We start from the raw sequence: 6,389 nt of genomic DNA on the forward strand, positions 1-6,389 counted from the left end.
GTTGAGACCTTGATCAATCAAGTGTTGAAGTGTGGGAATTTTGAACCCCCTATAAAAGGGGGCGTGCATCAATAAATCTGGGCTGTGCCACATGAACATGGTGTGTTCAGTCGTGTGCCTGTCTCCAAAGCTGTGACAATTATCCTCTGTATTCATTGTTGACACAGCCTTACAATTGGGTGTCATATGAGATCCACCATGTAAAGATGATGTGATGGTTCTAAATTAATCTGGAGGAGGGCAACAAAGCTTGGGAAGGGACTGGCAGGTGTGTTCTCTGAGGAGCAGCTAAGGACACTGGGCTTATATAGTTTGGAGAGAAGGAAGCTCAGGGATGACTATACTGCTCTCTGTAGCTTCCTGAGGAGGGGCAGTGGAGACACAGGTACTGATCTGTTCTCCCTGGTACACAGTGCCAAGACTGGGAATGGCAGGAAGCTGCCTCAGTCAGTAAGGTTCAGACTTGACATAAGGAAACATTTCTTTTCCAAGACTAAACCCTGTGGAACAGTCTTCCCAAAGAGCTGGTCATGCCTGGCCGTGCCTTTCATCATTAAAGAGTCATTGGACACTGCCCTTGATAATGTGCTTAAACCTTTGGTCAGCCCTGAAGTGATCAGGTAGTTGGGCTGGTGTGGGTCCCTTCCAATTAAGACAGTCTGTTCATGAAATGTGCTTAAATAGTCAAATAAGAAACTGGAAGATGATCAAATTTCACCTTAGCAGGATTAAATATTGTCTTATTGTTCCTCATAGCAATTGTGACTAGGAGTTAAAGTGTTTTGATGACCTCACAGTTAGTTTTTGTACACATTTTTGTTGAAGTAAAATTTCCCCATTCAGAAAACTTCCCATCATGATGTAAAGAATCTTTCCTCCTTCACGTTACTAGAACAGTATAAAAGATCTTTCAGTTCTCATTTGAGTTTCACTACAACAAATGATCCAAGATGGACTTCACTTCCACCTGTTGATGAGCCTATAATATAGCATGTAGCTGGTTACTGAGTTGTAGTATACTTCAGAGTTAGTGTTGTTTGCATACAACAGCTATTGTGCTCCCTATCCAGTAAGTTGTTATATTTTTCATAGCCTAACTCACCAACAAAGAAGATTCAACCCTTCTTTCCTTGCCAATCCTCCCAAACCCCAAGTGCTAGTGAAACATCCAGTCTATCCAGTAAAGTACTTTGCCACCTATGTAGTGTTAAAATGGGTCCTGTTTGCCACAGGTAAGTTACACAGCTGCAGTTTCACCACTGAGAACTCCAGTTTCTTCACAGTAAAGCCATCAATGCTGCTCAGCCTCCTGGACTTCTCTGAAGAGCTGGCCATCATTTGTTGGTTGTGGTTTTTAAGGCTTTAAGACCTGGAATCAAGTTAGTGGCTTACTTTTGTTTCTTGTTCAAAGGAAAGGTTATAGTTTTCCAATTTTCAGTGAAAAGCCTTAGTATTTGAGTCTTGGTAATAATTTATAAATGCTAGACTCACCATGAAATTGCATATTTCAAAAAACTATTTAGGAAAACAATATCTCCTGATACATACTATTTTCAAATCTAAATGTTATAGGCACTGAAAAGTGAGATCTTTATTAAGACAGGAGATTATATCAAAGTCTGGATATGTATTATGATGAAATTGTCATGCATAGCTTTGTACGTAATGTTTAAAAACAGAAAAAAAACTTGGAATAGTTATTGTGAGATTTTTAAAAAAGATTAATGCTTTGAAAAAAAATGTAGCTGCTTTCAGAATGTTAGCATAATGAAAATACACTTATGTGGGTAAAAATTAAACCAGTGAAATTTTTTCATAGATACATGATTTCAGCAGCTGGTTGTTCAATTCAAATAGCAAATATTCTACCACCTATTTCATGTTAAGATACATACATGGACTGGTGAAGCTTCTGATTCAGTACTTTGTAGTATGGAGAGAGCATCATAGATGATAAGCAAACTTAATTGCTTTGCTGAATTAATTTCTGTACCTGTATTAGATAAGATTGAAAGAATCATCTGACTTTAACAGTCAGTAAAAATTGCAATGGCAAATGCAGATTTCATGGAACATATTTAGAAGTATGAAGAGAGCTAATTATGCCAGATAGATCAATGTGCTCTGATAATGTACCACAATGTGATTCTTGTCTGACTGTATGCAAATAAATTTGTGGGATGTCTGATGGTCTTTTGCAGTGCAGTTTTGGGTAGTTTGGATGAACACAATATCTGAGTCACTCTGGGATCTGTGTGACAATATGTGTTTCTGAGATAATCTGGGAGCTGTTGGCTCTGGCCCTGGAGGTTTGCTAGCATTTATTTTTGCATCCTGGCAGTCATGCTTGCCATTTAGGCAAAGATGCACAAAGGTGCATCTTTAGGCAGGCACCAAAGGTGAGGGGGGAGCCAGACAGGTGTCCCTCAACAGCAGGAATCATGCAAACACTTGACCAAATTGTGAGGCATGCTGCATGCTGGGCATCTGCTGAGTGGGGAGCAGTCCCAAAGCATTACCTTGCCCCATAAGCACTTCAGGGCTTGTTGGTAGGCAAAGCTTATCCAGGAAGACAGGAGAGTAAAAGAAAATACATGGCAGCTGCAGAGTTGAGGAATATTCCAGTGCAGGCAGCTCTGTGAGCAGCTGCAGTGCAAGCTGTGGGTTGTACTCTGGGTGGGGGAAATGATCCCTGGCCACCAGCCCTGACCTGGCATTGGCTGTCTGCCTAACCAAGGGCATGGAGACCTGTGGCAGCAGAGAGGGGTGTGTGGTATCTCTGGCAGTCACTAAGGGACTCTGTAGAACCCAAATAAACAAGGAGGGGGCTCCAGACCAATTATCATGGCCAAGAGGCACACAAGGGGCATGAAGTGTGTGTGAGGAACATGTCCACTGACCATAGGGATACAAAAGCTCAGAGATCCCTTTGTTTGGGGTCCCTCCCCAGAGCCATCAGCTCCAGCTGTTGTGTTGCTGCTGCACCGCGATTAAATGACTTAAAGGAACCAGACTTCTGGGACTGTGCTCCAGGAAACTGTCTGACTATGAGAGAGGTGTGTGTAGGGAATCAGCTGGGACACCTTTTGGCTTGCTGAAGCCACCTGCTGCCAAGGGGCTTTGGTCCCCATAGGAGAAGCCTGGGGTGGTGCAAGTATGACTGCTGGAGTGACATCAGAATAGTCAGACATGAATGTTTCCTTAACTTATCCAATCCCCTGCATGAAAAGGGAAAGGAGCAAATGAAGGAATTAATGTATGGTTTTAATTTTTTCTCCCTGTCCTAAGAAGATTGCATTAGCTTGTTAAGCACTCAGGAAGTTGTGTAAACTGGGGAAAACATTACTTTTGAATGATACACAGTTTAGAAAAAACAGAAAAGAAGTGCATAAAACTGTGTGGTTTCTGTTTGTGTCTGGAGATTGCTTGTGGGATAATGTGATCCCTGATCCTGCAGCTAGAGCCTGTAGGATCGCTGTGGTAGTGGATAAGATGCCTGTGCTTTAGGCATCACTAGGCTGGCATAGACACATGGCTAATTTTTTTTTTTCTGGTTTTTTTTTTTTTTTAATTCATATCTAAGAAGGGAGTAAACCAGAACAATCTTCCCAGGGATGTGGTAGACAGTTTTAAGATGAATTGGACAGGGTTCTGGATAATCTCATCATGGCTCTTACCCATGAAAAATGTTGGGCCAGATGACTTCTAGCCTGGTCTGTTCTAAGATTCCATGTTTCAAAACTCTAAAGTCCACTTGTATCTTCCTTGCAGGGTCAAATCGGCCTAAGCAAAGGTGTGAGCTTAAATACTTCAGTGGGTTTGTAATACTGTCTGTGATGCTTTGATTGTGGAACAAGAAAGCTACACATTATATAAATATATAAACCAGGAAATAGAATGCTTTTATTTGCTATTACCAAATCTGCTTATATCTACTTGCCTGATTGCCAGTTATTTGAAGCCATGCTGCAGTGCTCTAGTGCCACCCTCAGTGTCTCATCGTGACAATTTAATGTTCCCTGCATGAAGCATGCACATAACCCTAAAAGGGGAATTGGTACAGTAAGATATGACTGTTGGCTTAACTGATGACTTGCTTGAAAATATCAGGGAAAGTTATCTGAACACCTTTAATACACATGCATATACATATGTCTTATTTATATGTACATGTGCATGTATGTATACCTATGTCTGTCTGTCTATCTATCTATCTATCTATCTATCTATCTATCTAATATAAATTTCACAATGCCAAAGAGAATGAATTTCAATATATTATTTTGCAATAATACATTAGAATCTTATATGCAATCTTATATGCATATATTAAAATGTGATTTATATACATATGTCTGTATGTACCTGTTCAGTTTACTAGACCGTGAATATGACAGGTATTTCTGCTGTGGGCATAGATTCCAGTATCTCATTAAAAATTAGACTTAAAACTGAAAGGCCTCTTTGCTGTAATTAGCAGCTGATTGTTCTTTGCAGACTCGATCAGTGTCATGCTTATCAGTACTTAACAATGTGACATTGACAACACAGTGTGACAGCTGAAAGTTGCCTAGAAGAATGGAGAACTTTTCATTCCAGCTTGGAGAGTTTGGTGGTAGAAAAAAGGCGAGAACAGAGAGGGGATACTGTTTCAGGGACATGTGATGCAGGCAGAATTTTTTTTGTTGTTTTTGTAAAGAGGAGGTCTTAGACAACATGATTAACTTGTTCTGCATACTCACAGACAAGAAGAACACATCTGTATCTGATAGTCTAGCTCAGTTTGTGAAGTTTTACTTTCTTTGTCCTTTTCTTAGGATTTATCATAAGGGAGATATCTGGGAAGGATATCTGCTCTTGCAGAAACGATAACTCACAGGAACCCCGAGTTTTTTAGAAGTAGTGCATTTTAAAGCAAGCAAAATGTGGATTTAAGATTTAAGTGCTGGATGCTGGTCTGCTCTGTGAAGAGTCTGGGTAAAATGTAGAATGGCCGAGTGGTTCAGGAGAATGGAAAGACAATGGCTGTGCTTACCAAACTGTGTTTCTTAGTGATTGACATGATGAGTTCTAAATATGGGTAAAATCTTGGCAGCATTTAATTAGATCTGTGAGGAGAGTGGAAGTAATTTTGCCTAAATTTTATACAGAATTAGATTTTTCTTATGTAACCAAAATACTAACCAAAGATTTCCACAATCAAAGCTATAATGAAGGAGTTTATTATGTTATCTGTTTATATACTCATATATGTGGCACTGTATTATGTTTTTGTATGTGCTGAAATGGAGGGAAGTGAAAGCCTGAAAATTTTAAGGAGTCTGGCCATTCAAGGTGATGACAGAAGCAAAAGCAAAGTTAATTTCAGAACCCTTGACAGTCCCAATTACCATCAAATTACTGCTGTTCTCAAGTTTATTTTGGCTCATTTCCTTGGGAGCATCTGCCTTTATTATTGTTTAGAGAACAGAGTTGGAGAGAGTGGTTGGGATGGAAACTGAGCTCTTTCTTAGGGTGGTTTTTTTCCCCATTTAATTTGCTATTTGCACTTGGCACTACTTGGAATTGTGCTTAGGAGTTTTAAGGACACTGATTCTTGTTAAAAGGCCTTTGGAATTAAGCAGCCATGAAGAAATTCTCCATAGTGGAGTCAGGCTGGTTAACTGGTATTCCCTTACCTCCCAGCACTGTCAACCCTTTCATATCTTTTTTTAGGCAGTGACAGTTGGAATGTTTCCCAAAATGCCCAGATTCCTCCGGTCTTCTAGCTGAAAATTTCTTTCCAGCAGATGGTGCATTTGTACAGGGCTGAGACCTGCTTGAGCAACTAAAACTAGATCTCTGATCATGAACTTTGCTCAGTGCTTACACAGAGTGATTGTGCAGTGACATGTACGCTTTTTGCTGCAGAGGAAAGAAGGGGCATGTTGTGTCCCTCCTGTCCTTGGAGGAGATGGTTCTTTTGAACAATGGAAGTTGTTCATCTTTGTTTTCTGCTAAAGTTGAGACCATTCTGTTTAAACTGAATGGTGCCACTTTGTTTCTAGAATGCAGGACACAATAGAGGTGATTTTGGTGAATGTGGGCAATGAAGAGTACCTGAATTGGGTGTAGAAACCTACCAGGGAGAATGCTGACTTCTTGGTGCCCCTCTCCTGGGAGTTGTACCCCCACATCCCCACTGAGAGCTCACTATACCTCATTATACCTCCTTCCTGCTGCTCAGCATTAAACTGAGAAGTTTCCAGAGGGAAATATGAGGAATTGTGAGTGAGACAGCATATCACCCTTACCTGCTGTATCACTGTCCTGGACTACATCAGCATACCCTGACACAGACATTTCTTTCCTTTAAGACATTAGTAATTTCTGAATGAATTTTACAGTTA

This window comes from Erithacus rubecula (genome assembly GCF_903797595.1).
Source record: "Erithacus rubecula genome assembly, chromosome: 3".
Lineage (NCBI taxonomy): Eukaryota > Metazoa > Chordata > Aves > Passeriformes > Muscicapidae > Erithacus > Erithacus rubecula.